Source organism: Gopherus evgoodei, chromosome 9 (assembly GCF_007399415.2).
Source record: "Gopherus evgoodei ecotype Sinaloan lineage chromosome 9, rGopEvg1_v1.p, whole genome shotgun sequence".
NCBI classification, from domain to species: Eukaryota; Metazoa; Chordata; order Testudines; family Testudinidae; genus Gopherus; species Gopherus evgoodei.
In genome coordinates this window covers 62,112,745-62,128,937 of record NC_044330.1, presented here as the reverse complement: position 1 = coordinate 62,128,937, position 16,193 = coordinate 62,112,745, and the positions used below count along the sequence as shown (strand labels likewise).

The window sequence follows — 16,193 nt, the reverse complement described above, 5'->3', positions numbered from 1 at the left end:
TCTGAGGGCTTAAATCTCACCTCATTCCCTTTACTTTAGCACAAAAAAATGAGACATTCATGTAACCCCCTTTTTGAGTTGGCCCTAGTTTAGGGACAAATCTCCTTTCTGAAAGCAGGTCAGAACAGTACAAGGAAACCTCACACTTCTGTAGAGCAGCTCAGTCAGTGCACAGCTCAGACTTGCACTCAGAAAGCATTACAGTTTCAGCCACAGATAGTTTCATAACTGCAACCCAGGGGGGTGAGATGTGGCAATAACATGGGATGGAGAAGTAAGCTGCGACACCTGGAATGAGATGCAAACTCAACCAGCTGTAAACATGATCAGACACAAGCATGCACAAAGAATGACAGACATCTCAAAAGCAGTCAGCCCCACTCTGCACCAAGCTGCCTTCGGATATCAGGAAGACCATTTCTAAGTAACAGGATGACAATTAACTTGTCACCATTCCCTGCTTCAAAGTCTTTGCTGCATTTTGGAAGTCATACTCTGCCCTAGCCAAAGTTCAGATCAGAAGAAATTCAGTACTGTCAGAGAAAAATGGCCAACAATTCAGCTTTTTCTGCAGGGAATTTCTAAAGTGTGTTTATTGGCTGTTTAAGATAACACATGATAAACCAAAAATTCACAGCACTGCTATTTGAAGTTCTGTGGTATCATCTCTCTGATTTTTCTTCAGCAAAGCATGGTGAGAAAACTGACTGCATCTTGTGACAGTGGAGTTCACCATGAAACCAGAATGACCAGTGTTTCTTATGGTGTCAAATCCCGAAGTCCATACTCAAGGAAATGTCATATTGAAGTTCTCAGAACTCCTCAGGACTGTGCTCAGGAGAGGGCCTCCTACGGAATGATGTTGAGATCTGCAATGTGTTAGGTGAGGTAATTGGTTCTTCTACCCACTCCAGTGCCCTAATATGACACACATTCCTTTAGTGGAGAAATTCTAGCTGCAATAAGTGCACTCACCCAAGGAACCAGCCACCTACATGGTACCCAGAATGGTAAATCTTCATGAAAACAGCTTTATTCTCAAGGGCAGATTCAAACTGTCTCCTCATGAAAACCAGGATTGCCATTTGCTGCCCATCTGGCCAGGAAAGTATGCCAGTCCCTAATTTTTGTAAGGCCACGTTTGAAGCGTATGTGGATGTCTCAGGGCACTGAGATGGCTGCAGCTATGGTGCATTTGGTGCTAGGGAACTAACAAGCCTAGAGACTGAAGTCCGCTATTCACAGTATGGGTGCAGCATGGCTAGAAGTGCCTCCAGCCTCCCTCAACCTGCTGTAGCCTATATGCCCCAACCATGACCTCAGAGACCCGTCTAAGCATGAGAGGGCATTCGCTTACACGTGGCCTCTGATAAGGCTGCTCATAAGGATGCTGCTCAGTGCCCCAGGTGATCAGATGTGGGCACTGTCCCATCAAATGCTTGAGTGCAATGTGCTACCATAGGTGAAGTAGCGGTCAGGGGGCAAGAACTTTCAGTCGCTGCTAACCACAGATGCATGGGAACCACCAACCTAGATGGGAAAGGCTCCCCCATCCCACTCCCACTGCCAAGCCATCCTGCCTTGATAAAATGCCCCATGCAGTGCCTTACTTAGCATGAGTGATCAAGGAGAAGGACCGCCTGGAAATCACCAGAGCAAACAAGCACGGGCGCTTGGCTGCTTTCATTTTTGTCCTCATTAGAGAAAAAAATTTGGGCAGAACTTTCTCTTTGAACCCACAGCCGAGGCAGGCCAGTCCTGCTTTAGTAATGTCTGCACCCCACCCAGTACTGAGACAAAACCAAATGTGATTTTGACTGGTATCAGATGGGGACACCACTTTGATGAATGCACTGCTCTGTCCCCAGTGGCATGTGTGACAATACACTCCATATGATTTTATGAAAATATGCTAATGAGTGTGAATATAATGTAACTGGAACATGCTTCATGCAAGAGGTCTCTTGTAAGGTGTCATTACAAAGCTTATAATCTACAGAGTGTGGTCATCCTATTAGTATAAATGTATCATTCTTGTATCTGAAACTAGAAATATGAAATATAACTCTGAGGTCCTATTGTAATTAGGCAAAGTGTGGGCCATTAATGGTGGTTTGGAATTTTGATGGCTCCCATCAGCTAGGACAATTAGTTGTAAATGGCTTAAGCTTTATACAGAGTAAAACAGATTTATTTGGGGTTTGGATCCAATTGGGAGCTGGGTGTCTGGGTGCTAGAGACAGGAAAAGACAGTTATCCTTTCCGTAACTGGTGTTCTTCAAGATGTGTTGCTCACGTCCATTCCATAGTAGGTGTGCATGGTCACTACGTGCACTGGTGCCGGAAGTTTTTCTCTTAGCAGTACCCATAGAGGAGCACCCCTAGCAACCCCTGGAGTGACGCCTCTATGGCACGGTGTAAGGGGTGCTGTGAGCTCCCCTCACCCTCAGTTCCTTTTTTCCAGACAACTCTGATAGAGGGGAAGGAGGGCGGGATGTGGAATGGACTTGAGCAACCCGTCTCGAAGAACACCAGTTACGGAAAAGGTAACTGATTTTTCTTTTTTGAGTGATTGCTCATGTGCATTCCACAATAGGTGATTCCAAGCTATATCTGTTGGAGGTGGGCAGGAGTTCACAGACACTCGGGATGGAGCACTGCCTTGCCAAACCCGGCGTCCTCCCTAGTCTGGGAGATGATCACATAATGAGAGGTGAACGTGTGGACCGACGACCATGTGGCAGCCCTACAAATGTCTTGAATAAGGAAATGAGCCAGAAAGGCAGCCGATGAGGCCTGCGCCATAGTCGAGTGTGCCCTCACAATCAGTGGCGGGGGAACTCCCGCCAGGTCGTAACAATTATGGATATATGAAGTGATCCAGTTGGAGAGCTGCTGAGTGGAGATTGGCTGACCTTCATGCATTCGGTCACGGTGATGAACAGCTGCGAAAACTTCCTGAACGGTTTTGTACATTCCAGGTAAAAGGCCAGAGTCTGTCTCACATCTAGAATGTGGAGGCGGTTCTTCTCACTGGATGCATGGGACTTGGGACAGAGCATCGCCAGGAAAATGTCCTGACCCATATGGTAGGTGGAGACCATCTTAGGAAGGAACGAAGGGTGTGAGCGGAGCTGGACCTTATCCTTACGGAACACTATGTACGGGGGTTCAGCACTCAGGGCCCAGAGCTTCGAGACCCATCTAGTAGAAGTGATCACCACAAGAAAGGCTATTTCCAATGAGAGGTGTGACCAGGAGCATGTAGCAAGCAGCTCAAATGGAGGCTCAGTTAGCCTGGCCAGCAGCAAGTTCAGGTACCACTGAGGGACTGGGGGTCTATCATAAGGAAAGAGGAGATCCAAACCCTTTAAGGAATCGACCGGTCATGGCATATCATGTGGCCCTGCACTGGCGGGTGGAAGGCCGATATGGCTGCCAGATGCACCATGACAGACAAGGGCGCTAGGCCGTGGGCTCAGAGATGAAGGAGGAAATCTAGTACAAGCTGGATCGGAGCAGCCACTGGTGAGACACCCCAATCTGCAGCCCACTGGGAAAACCGAGACCATTTTGACAGGTAGGCCTGGCATGATCAATTACCAAAATTAATTAGGCTATCCCATCATACCATCCCCTCCATAAACTTATCAAGCTTAGTCTTAAAGCCAGATATGTCTTTTACCCCCACTACTCCCCTTGGAAGGCTGTTCCAGAACTTCACTCCTCTAACGGTTAGAAACCTTCATTTAATTTCAAGTCTAAACTTCCTAGTGTCCAGTTTATATCCATTTGTTCTTGTGTCCACATTGGTATTAAGCTTAAATAATTCCTCTCCCTCCCTAATATTAATCCCGCTGATATATTTATAAAGAGCCATCATATCCCCCCTCAACCTTCTTTTGGTTAGCTAAACAAGCCAAGCTCTTTCAGTCTCCTTTCATAAGACAGGTTTTCCATTCCTCAGATCACCCTAGTAGCCCGTCTCTGAACCTGTTCCAGTTTAAGTTCATCCTTCTTAAACATGGAGGACCAGAACTGCACACAGTGTTCCAGATGAGGTCTCACCAGTGCCTTGTATAATGGTACTAACACCTCTTTATCTTTGCTGGAAATACCTCGCCTGATGCATCCTAAAACTGCATTAGCTTTTTTAATGGCCATATCACATTGGCGGCTCATAGTCATCCTGTGATCAACCAATACTCCGAGGTCCTTCTCCTCTGTTACTTCCAACTGATGTGTCCCCAATTTATAACTAAAATTCTTGTTATTAATCCCTAAATGCATGACCTTGCACTTTTCACTATTAAATTTCATCCTATTACTATTATTCCAGTTTACAAGGTCACCCAGATCTTTCTGTATGATATCCCTGTCCTTCTCTGTGTTAGCAATACCTCCCAGGTTTGTGTCATCCACAAACTTTATTATCACATTCCCGCTTTTTGTGCCAAGGTCAGTAATAAAAAGGTTGAATAAGATTGGCCCCAAAACTGATCCCTGAGGAACTCCACTAGTAACCTCCTTCCAGCCTGACAGTTCACCTTTCAATACGACCCGTTGTAGTCTCCCCTTTAACCAGTTCCTTATCCAATTTTCAATTTTCATACTGACCCCCATCTTTTCCAATTTAACTAGTAATTCCCCATGTGGAACCGTGTCAAATGCCTTACTGAAATCGAGGTAAATTAGATCCATTGCGTTTCCTTTGTCTAGAAAATCTGTTACCTTCTCAAATAAGGAGATCAGGTTGGTTTGGCACAATCTACCTTTTGTAAAACCATGTTGTAAAAAGCTGACCTGACCAGGACTGGAGTAAGGCATTGGAGATTGTGCCCAGGCCCAACCCTCCCCTGAAGCAGAAACGGGGACACTGGTGGTTCTGCCGGGTAGCAAAGAGGTCCACTTGGGGAGTGCCCCATGTTTGGAAAATCCTGTGTACCATCTCTGGATGCAGTGACCATTCGTGCTGAGAGGAGAAGTCCTGGCTCAGCCGATCTGCCCGAGAGTTTTGGATGCCCGGTAAGTGGGGGGCTTCCAAGTAGATATCGTGGGCTACACAGAAGTCCCACAGTCTAAGGGCTTCCTGGCAGAGGGCTGGGGAGTGGGCTCCACCTTGCCTGTTGATGTAGAACATCGAGGCTGTGTTATCTGTGAGAACTCTGACCACTCTGCCTGCTAGGCACGAGCAAAAGGCCACACAGGCTAGATGAACCGCCCTGAGCTCCTTGACATTTATATGCAGGGCTAGTTTCTGCGTGGACCACAGACCTTGGGTCTGGAGGTTTCCCACATGGACTCCTCATCCCAAGTCCGATGCATCGGACTCCAACTCTATGGTTGGGGGCTGGGCCCTGAACGGGACTCCTTGGAGCATGTTCCCTGGGGTGGATCACCAGCAGAGGGAGGCTAGCACAGGTTTGGGCACAGTGAGATCTTTGTCCATCCTGTCTCTGGACTGGGAGAATACCAAAGCCAACCAGAGCTGAAGGGGCTGCATCCTGAGTCTGGTGTGACAAACCATGTATGTGTATGCCAATATATGACCCAGGAGTTGAAGGCATGCTCTGGCAGTCATCATGGAAAACCTCATGACCATGGCAATGAGCTCCCTTAAGGTTTCGAATCTGTCCGGTGGGAGAGAGGCTCTGGCCGATGTCACATCCAGAATTGCACCAATGAACTCTATGCGTTGCACCGATACCAGTGTGGACTTGGTGTTGTTTACCAGCAGCCCCAGTGTGGTGCACGTGGACAGGAGGAGTGTTACAAGATCCTGTACCTGTGCCCTGGAGCTGCCTTTGACCAGCCAGTCATCGAGGTAAGGAAAGATCTGGACCCTCCGATGCCCGAGGTAGGCCGCTACCACAGACATATACTTTGTGAAGACTCTGGGAACTGTCAATAGGCCAAACAGGAGGACAGTGAACTGGTACTGCTCCTGTCCTTGAATATATGAATGTGGAAGTACGTGTCCTATAGATCGAGGGTGGTGTACCAGTCTCCTAGATCCAGGGAGGGGATAATGGAGGCCAGAGAGATCATGCAAAACCTGAGCTTTACCATGTAGTGGTTCAGGCCTCACAGGTCCAGGATGGGCCTGAGCCCCCCTTTGGCCTTCAGGATAAGGAAATAGTGGGAGTAGTACTCCTTGTATCTGAACTCTGCCAGATCCTAAGTGAAGGAGCTGTCTCACCTCTTGCTCGAGTAAGCTCTGTGAGAGGGGTCCCTGAAGAGGGACAGGGAGGAGGGTGGGTGCGCGGTGTAGAAAGAAAATGGAGAGTATAGCCCCAGCAGATGCTGTTGAGGACCCATCGGTCCAAGCTGAGCAGCGACCACTCCGGGAGGAAAGTACATAGGCAGTTGGAGAAGGGAAGGTCGGGTGGATCCCTGATACAAACTGGTAAGTCATCCCTGGGCATCCCATCAAAACTGGTGCTTACCTGCCTGCTTGCCCTTAAAGGGCCCAGGCTGGGGTGCAGGCCGAGATTGCCGTTGTGGGCACTTTTTATAGTCCCTTGATTTTTTTTATAAGGGGGCTCATATCTGGAGTGGGTGGCCTGACTGGGGGCCTGCTGCAGTTTGAATTTGGTCCTGGCTGCGGCCAGGACATAGAGACCAAGAGTCTTTTATGTTGTGCAGGAGCCCATAACACTGCGTAACTTCACCTCTGAACTGGAGAGCCGCTGGCGTCGGTGCAACTGGTACCGGTAGAGACATAATGTCTCGAGCAGCCTGCAGGGTCTCCAGAGTGGAGGGCACCTGAATGTGACCACTGGCGTCCAGGAAGGTCGGCTTGGAGGGGGCTGGGCTGCTCAGCTCGACTTCAGTCGGAGGCCGTGAGATTGATGGAGATTGAGAGCTGCCCAACATCGTTCTAGTCTCTCCCCCAGTCTTGACCTGGTGCCTAGGTGGGGAAGACTTCTTCTTTGCCTTTTTAGAGTGCCCTGTGGACAGGAAGTGGTGCTGACTGTTGCAGGGCACTGTTGGATAGCCGTGCATTGATGCAGCAGTGCTCAGTGCCAACTCGGAGTGGTGCAGCGGTGTTGGGGTCAGAGCCAACTTCATCAAAATGGCTTGGAGCTGTATGTTCCTCTCCTTCTTGGTCTGAGGCTTAAAGTATCTGCAAATTTTGCAGCAGTCACTGAGGTGGATTTCCCCCAGACAGTGCAAACAGTCCGTGTGCGGGTCACTCATGCGCATAGGCCTTTTACAGGTGTCGCACTACTTAAAACCCACGGCATGGGGCATGCCTCGATCCGAGCACACTTAACTATTCTAACTATACTACTACTGTGTGAGTGGGGTGGGGGAGGAATTCCGCACCTGCCTCAGGTTTGCAGTTTTGGGGGGGAGGGGCAATGCCCCCATCCTCCCTCAACTCTGCCCATGCTTGTTTCTCTAATATCCTGGGACCAACACAGCTACAACAACACTACATCCTGCTGATGGGACACAGTTACACACACACACACCCCACAAGACAAAACCCCTGTCATGTTCCTGAGCACAGCAGATCCTAAGTATGCACACCCAGATGATGGGAAGTGTATTTCCAAAGGTATTGTCAATGGTAGTATGTGTGTTTAAAACAACAGGCCCCCTGCAGTAATAAACCCTGTCTCTCGGAGCTCAGACCCACGCTGACACACCTCCTCCGCTTCCCGCACAGCACTGCTCAGCAGAAAGGCATCACACAAATGTATTTTCAATAAACCAGATCATCAAAGATCAAATCACAGATCATGTGATTGCAGAGCCATTGGCCATTATCTTTGAAAACTCATGGCGATCAGGGGACGTCCCGGATGACTGGAAAAAGGCTAATGTGGTGCCCATCTTTAAAAAAGGGAAGAAGGAGGATCCAGGGAACTACAGGCCAGTCAGCCTCACCTCAGTCCCTGGAAAAATCATAGAGCAGGTCCTCAAGGAATCAGTCCTGCTGCACTCCAAGGAGAGGAAAGTGATCAGGAATAGTCAGCATGGATTCACGAAGGGCAAATCATGCCTGATTAATCTAATTGCCTTCTATGATGAGATAACTGGCTCTGTGAATGAGGGGAAAGCAGTGAACATGTCATTCCTTGACTTTAGCAAAGCTTTTGATACAGTCTCCCACGGTATTCTTGCCAGCAAGTTAAAGAAGTATGGGCTGGATGAATGGACTATACGGTGGATGGAAAGCTGGCTAGATCGTTGGGCTCAATGAGTAGTGATCAATGGCTCCATGTCTAGTTGGCAGCCAGGATCAAGCGGAGTGCCCCAAGGGTCGGTCCTGGGGCCAGTTTTGTTCAATATCTTCATTAATGATCTGGATGATGGGATGTACTCAGGAGCGGCGCCAGGGTTTCTGACGCCCTAGGCGGACGGCCATTTTGCTGCCACTCGCAGGTCCGGTGGACCTACTGCAGTCATGCCAGCGGACGGTCCGCTGCTGGAAAGGCTCCAGTGGAGCTGCCACAGTGATGCCGGTGGGCGGTCCGCTGGTCTAAAGGCTCTGGTGGACCTGCCGCAGGCATGACTGTGGTAGGTCCGCTGGAGCCTTTAGACCAGCACACCGTCCACCAAAATGACTGCGGCAGCTCCACTGGAGCCTTTCCAGCAGCAGACCATCTGCCGGCATGACTGTGGTAGGTCCACCGGACCTGCGGGCCGCCTCTCCGGCAAAATAGCGCCCCCCAAAAATTCTGGCGCCTTAGGCCATTGCCTAGGTCGCCTAAATGGTACCGCCAGCCCTGGATGGACTGCACCCTCAGCAAGTCTGCAGGTGACACTAAACTGAGAGGAGTGGTAGATACTGAGAGGAGTGGTAGAGGAGGGTAGAGATAGGATACAGAGGGACCTAGATAAATTAGAGGATTGAGCCAAAAGAAATCGGATGAGGTTCAACAAGGACAAGTACAGAGTCCTGCATTTAGGATGGAAGAATCCCATTCACTGCTACAGACTAGGAACCGAATGGGTAGGCAGCAGTTCAGCAGAAAAGGACTTAGGCGTTACAGTGGACGAGAAGCTGGATATGAGTCGACAGTGTGCCCTTGTTGCTAAAAAGGTTAACGGCATTTTGGGCTGTATAAGTAGAGGCATTGCCAGCAGAATGAGGGACGTGATCATTCCCCTCTATTCGACATTGGTGAGGCCTCATCTGGAGTACTTGTCCAGTTTTGGGCCCCACACTACAAGAAGGATGTGGAAAAATTGGAAAGAGTCCAGTGGAGGGCAACAAAAATGATTAGGGGGCTGGAGCACATGACTTATGAGGAGAAGGTGAGGGAACTGGGATTATTTAGTCTCCAGAAGAGAAGAGTGAGGGGGGAATTTGATAGCTGCTTTCAACTACCTGAAAGGGGGTTCCAAAGAGGATGGATCTAGACTGTTCTCAGTGGTAGCAGATGACAGAACAAGGAGAAAAGGTCTCAAGTTCCAGTGGGGGAGGGTTTAGGTTGGATGTTAGGAAAAACATTTTCACTAGGAGGGTGGTGAAGCATTGGAATGGGTTACCTAGGCAGGTGGTGGAATCTCCTTCCTTACTGGTTTTTAAGGTCAGGCTTGATGAAGCCCTGGCTGGGATGATTTAGTTGGGGATTGGTCTTGCTTTGAGCAGGGGGTTGGACTAGATGACCTCCTGAGGTCCCTTCCAATCCTGATATTCTATGGGTATGTCTATACTACCCACTGGATTGGCAGGCAGCGATCGATCCAGCAAGGGTTGATTTATCGTGTCTAGTCTAGACACGATAAATCGACCCCCGAGCACTCTCTTGTCGACTAACCGCATGTACTTGATGTACTTGTCGACTCCTGCTGCATGTCCTGTTTGGTTGTAAGCAGCACTCCGGAGCCTGGCAGCAGTGCCACAACACCATCCAGAACCAGTTGGTGAAAGCCATCCCGCCGTCCCTGGGGAAGATCACCCTGGACTCCGCCATCCCCAGGACAGACAGCCGACTGCGACCCAACATCGTTGTGACGGACGCAGAAAAGAAGAAGGTCCTCCTGGTAGACGTCATGGTGCCTTTCGAAAACCGGTTACCAGCCTTCCACGAGGCCCGAGCATGGATGGAGTCGAAGTACGCCCCACTGGCCGAGACCCTGGGAGCCCAGGGCTATGAAGTCTAGGTACATGCCCTGATCGTGGGAGCCTTGGGCTTGTGGGACTCTCGCAACGATCTGGTTCTGAGAGTGTGCAGTGTCGGTCAACACTACGCCCGGTTCATGAGACAGCTCATGGTGTCCGACGCCATCAGGTGGTCCAGAGACATTTATACCGAACACATAACCAGACACTGCCAATACCACACCGAGTAACCGAGACCACCGACCAGGGAAATCACCCACTCCCTTCCCTGACGGACCAAGGGACGCATCCCACCCATGTACTTATCCGCTTCACCGATACTGACTTGGACTCCTTAATATTGTAAATCGACTAAGTACATCAACTTCAGCTACATTATTCATGCAGCTGAAGTTGTGTAACTTAGATCGGTCCACACACCCCGCCCCCAGTGTACTATTATTCTATGATTCTATGATCAATTCTGTGGGGGGGCAGGTAGGGGAGAGACAACTTCTCCTTTAGCTCTATGGTGATCTCATCAATGCATCTCTCTAGCTGCACCTCAGTTTGTGACAATACGACCAAGGAGGTTGATATTTTCTCTCACTTATATGTTTTACACATACTCAAGTGTGCAGACACACATGCACATGCACCCTTATGCACACCCACAGTCCTAATGAAAAAGGCACATGTGCACATGCATACCCATACACCCAATGGCATGTGGACTCACACACTCCTATTATCACACCAGCAGATGTCTTACCATACACAGGTATACACACACATCTGCATGCATATTGGTACACAGCAGATATACATCACATGCCCATTCCTATGCACCATTAGTCTCCCTCCCAGGTGAGTTTTCTGCCCTACTATTATTTTGTTACATTTTTCTATTTTAACTAGAGAGACATATTTTACAGAACTCCCCAAAGCCCACATTACAGCAGCTCCCAGAGCTTTCCACTTGTCAGTTCCTGTGTCAAAGCCACTGCCCCGGAGCATCCTGTCAGCTTGAAACCCCTGTCTGTGCTTCAGAAATCTGACAAGAAACAAGAGCCGGAGTCTTTGGAGCTGACAGGGAGACAGGGAGAATACTTGAGTCACTCTCTCAAAACTGTCAACATTGTCAGCGCTTTACAATTAAACATCACACTAATCCCCTTTTTGACACCACCGCCATGCTCACATGGCAACATCGACAGGTGACCGACGGAAACGGCACTTCACGTCACTTTGGATCACTTTGCAGCTCCTACCCCAAGCAGCCCTTGTCCTTTCACAGGTATTTATCACAAACAGTCCAAAAATATAACAAACTAGCTCCAAGAACAGCTAACTCTCAAACCAACTACCAACGAAACTCTCACACGTGGCACACTGCTTCCCCTCAGCAAATGCCCCAGGAAACAGATGCACCATGAGATGCACCCAAAAGGCCATCTTACCCTAGTAGTTATGGATCAAGGCGGAAGTGAATTCCTGCCTCAAGACTCCTGTTGCCAAACCACTCTGTTTTAAAGTGAGGGGACTCTTGCTTTGAGCACCTCTACTGACCCAAACTGCAACCCATTCCCACCAGGAGATTGCTGGGGCTCTCGGATAACCAGACAAACAGCTTTATACAGGTGAAAAGGCACATTGTGAACTCCATCGCACACTGACTTAACTGGAAGTGTAAGCGCTTGCTGCTGAATAGAAGGGTAGGGAGAGTTTACACAAGTTCAAACTAGGGCTATTAATCGCAGTTAACTCACATGATTAACTCAAAAAAATTAATCGTGAGTACAAAAATTAACCGTGATTAATCACAGTTTTAATCACACTGTTAAACAATAGAATACCAATTGAAATTTATTAAATATTTGTGGATGTTTTTCTACATTTTCAAATTTTGATTTCAATTACAACACAGAATAAAAAGTATACAGTGCTCACTTTGTATTATTTTTATTACAAATATATGCACTGTAAAAATGATAAACTAAAGTAACAGTATTTTTCAATTCACCTCAAGTACTGTAGTGAAATGTCTTTATTGTGAAAGTGCAACTTACAAATGTAGATTTTTTTTCTTACATAACTGCACTCAAAAACAAAACAATGTAAAACTTTAGAGCCTACAAGTCCACTCAGTCCTAGTTCTTGTTCAGCCAATTGCTCAAACAAACAAGTTTGTTTACATTTACAGGAGATAATGCTGCCTGCTTCTTTATTTACAATGTCACTAGAAAGTGAGAACAGGCGTTCACATGGCACTGTTGTAGTCGGCATTGAAGGTATTTACATACCAGATATGCTAAACATTTGTATGCTCCTTCATGCTTCAGCTTCCATTCCAGAGGACATGCTACCGTGCTGATGATGCTCGTTAAAAAAATAACACAATAATGAAATTTGTGACTCAACTTCTTGGGAGATAATTGCTTGTCTCCTGGTCTGTTCTCCCCACATTCTGCCATATATTTCATGTTATAGCAGTCTCAGATGATGACCCAGCACATGTTGTTCGTTTTAAGAACACTTTCACTACAAATCTCATAAAATGCAAAAAAGGTACCAATGTGAGATTTCTAAAGATAGCTACAGCACTTGACTCAAGGTTTAAGAATCTGAAGTGACTTTCAAAATCTGAGAGGGACAAGGTGTAGAGAGCATACTTTCAGAAGTCTTAAAAGAAAAACACTCCAATGCTGAAACTACAGAACCCAAACTACCAAAATAGAAAATTGACCTTCTGCTGGTGGCTTATGACTCAGATAATGAAAATGAACATGTGTCAGTCAGCATTGCTTTGGATTGTTATCAAGCAGAACCCATCAGTATGGATGCATGTCCTTTGGAATGGTGGTTGAGGCCTGAAAGGACATATGAATCTTAAGAGCATATGGCATGTAAACATCTTGCAACGTTGGCTACAACAGTGTCATGCGAATGCCTGTTCTCACTTTCAGGTGACACTGTGGACAAGAAGCAGGCAGCATTATCTCCTGTAAATGTAAATAAACTTATTTGTTTGAGTGATTGGCTGAACAAGAAGTAGGACTGAGTGGGCTTGTAAGCTCTAAAGTTTTACATTGTTTTATTTTTGAATGCAGCTATTTTATGTACATAATTCTACATTTGTAAGTTCAACTTTCATGGTAAAGAGACTGCACTATTGTACTTGTATTAGGTGAACTGAAAAATGATATTTCTTTTGTTTTTTTACAATGCAAATATTTGTAATAGAATAAATATAAAGTGAGCACTGTACACTTTGTTTTCTGTGTTGTAATAGAAATCAATATATTTGAAAATGTAGAAAACATCCAAAAATATTTAAATAAATGGTATTCTATTATTTTTTATCAGTGCGATTAATCGTGGTTAATTTTTTTAATCACTTGACAGCCCTAGTTTAAACTTCTGAATGGTTCCAAGGTGTTACCTCACTTAAAGAACATAAGAATGGCCATAATGGGTTAGACCAATGGTCCATCTAGCCCAGTGTCCTGTCTTCTGACAGTGGCAATGCCAGGTGCTTCAGAAGGAATGAACAGAATAGGGAAATTATTGGGTGATCCAGCCTCTGTCATCCACTCCCAGTTTCTGGCAAACAGAGAACACTACTGAATCTGGAGACCTGAATCAAGGTAGGAAGGTCCTCGCAGCTGAAGAAAAGATCACCCTTACCAAGCTCAGATAAACACAGCACTCTGAGTGCAGATGTCACCTGTGCATCCATCTGCACCTGAGGATCTAACCTGACACCCAAACTGTGAACCTGTTGGACAAGTGGCAGGTGCAGATATCATCTTGCCATCTCTTCCAGCTGTTTCCCCCAACCTACCAACAGCCCCCTTAATCTCATCTCATCTCATCCTGCTCATTGGCTTTCATCCCAGCACCAACCTCATTCAGACAACAAGCAAGTCATCTTCTTGCACCAACCACAGCAGATGAGATGGACCCGTGCTGAGTGCCATCAGCATAGTGGAAGCACTGTAAATTCCCCAGCTGGCCAGAGGGCCTCATATGCACAGTGATCAGATGGGGTGAGAGGATGGACTCAGGGACATCCCGTCGGAGAGAGCCCATGTGTTAAACAAGCCGTCACTCGAAACACCCTTCAGGGACAGGAATGGAGCCACTCCACAGTGCCCTTGCCAAGCCTAGGCCTGAGGCTAGACTGAGCTGGGTGAGGGAAATATTAGCAAGAACTGCCCTGGCACAACCCTTTTGGAGAAAAACTTAGTTTTTGCTTTTTTGTTTGGGTGCAGCAAAATTAAATACTTTATTAGTTTTTTAGCAATTGCAATAGAGGGAGGGAGTGTCCTAGGACACAGGGTTGCCCAGTTCCAGACAGGTTTTTTAACAGGTAAAAAATTACAGCAAGCATTTATACCTTTGTTATAGACAATAACAAGCAATAATACAGACAATAATAAGCAATAGCTGCATTTTGTTTATACATAGGCTATTTTGCTATTTTATTTTTTTTACTTTTAGAAGATGCCAGTTTACATATTTGGTTATTAGTGCAAGGTTGTGACAACTTTTTATACAGTTTTTTTTTTACTTGCCTTACACCATTTTTGCTTTTACAAGTTTTGTGTTATTAGGGTTATAGCTGGCCTAACCTTTGTTAACTGCTAGCCTGACTCTTGCTAACAGACTGACATGCATTGAGATTCCCTACAAATTTTTGTTAATTTTTTTCCTATTTCCACACTTCCTCCTTTTGCACTTTTAGTACAACAGATATTTTTAAATTTTTATTTGCATTAAGTTATGGATTTTTGATTTTACATTAGATGTTTTAACCTTAGGAGTTTTTACTGGATGTAATGATTATGCATGATTAGCATGGACATGAAAGGTATTACTAGTATTATGTTTTTTACAACAACAATAACTATTTTAAACTAACTAACAGCAATGTAAGCAATAACATTTTCATAGCAATAATATGATGAGGTTGTTGTACAGTTTTGGTTACAAAGCACAATACATTATACTTAGTACATAAAATAGACACTTTATAAACTGTATGAAAGGCATTTTTTTTAGTTTGATATATATTTTGAAGTATGTGAATTTGCCCTTATATTTTAGAGATTTTTTGAACCTTTGGTAACAATGAAAGCAAATTTTGAAATTGATTCGATACTAAGCTGGTTTAATTAAAGGGTATTTGGAAACTTAGGGCTACTTGCAAAATTTTATTTGCAGGCCAATAAACAATATGATTGCCTGCAGTGGTAATGAGATTAAAATGTATATTTTGCAATGTGGTGGTTTTAACATACACACAGCTATTATTAGCTTGAAAAAGTAGGTGTTTAGTTAGGATAGTTTTTTGTTTTTTACTTTTTTAGCAAACATTATTATGAACAGTGACAACTTTTTTTGGCTTTAGTTTATGGATACACTGAAGCTTTAGGGGTTTTAACAGCCAAATGTTTATTGACTTTTTATTTTTATTTAAAATATTAGGTGTTATTTTAGGGGCACTGACTATAAATTAGTTAGGTATACCAGGTGGTTTAATTTTTTAGATGTTTTGGTGAATAATTTAGTTTTATATGCATTTTTTTTATGGACCTGTCAGGATTTGGTATGTGGGAGCCCACACCCCCCTAACTGGTTTAAATGCTTGGAAGGAGCACTGTGAATGTTTACACATTTACTTAGAAAGTCTTTAAATATGTTTTTATGACCACAGATTAGATGGTACTTTTGATGTGTTTGTAAGGACAGTGGGCCAAGTTTGGTGCTTAAGATTACTTTGAATGGCCATTAGCTGGATATTTAGGAAATTTTGAATTTTTAAACATACTAGATTTTACTGCAATGCCTTTTTAACCTTAGTGATATTTAATACCAGTTTTGTTAGTAACTTTTGGGTTATAGAACTAAGGGTGGAAATAACATATAACTTACCAACTTTAGTTTGTACTTGGGTTTGCTGAGCTTTAGAAATAAGGCTAGTGGCCTTTTATAGTTGGCCTGATTTTTTATTATGTTTTTGGCTTTTAAAAATATTTTAAATGGCTGCTGCGCTATTGGCCCTATTTTATAGGGATTTAGTTAAGTGTTTTTTTTTTAGAGGAAATAATCCAGGCCCTTTGTTGTGCTA

The 16,193-nt window shown here is 45.4% G+C and overlaps 1 protein-coding gene across 5 annotated transcripts in view; it reads right to left on the bottom strand.

Annotated features, from left to right (window-relative positions):
- LOC115657517 (probable E3 ubiquitin-protein ligase MID2) overlaps nucleotides 1-16,193 on the bottom strand; it is a 401,900-nt gene that overhangs the window by 89,684 nt on the left and 296,023 nt on the right. The window lies entirely within an intron of this gene.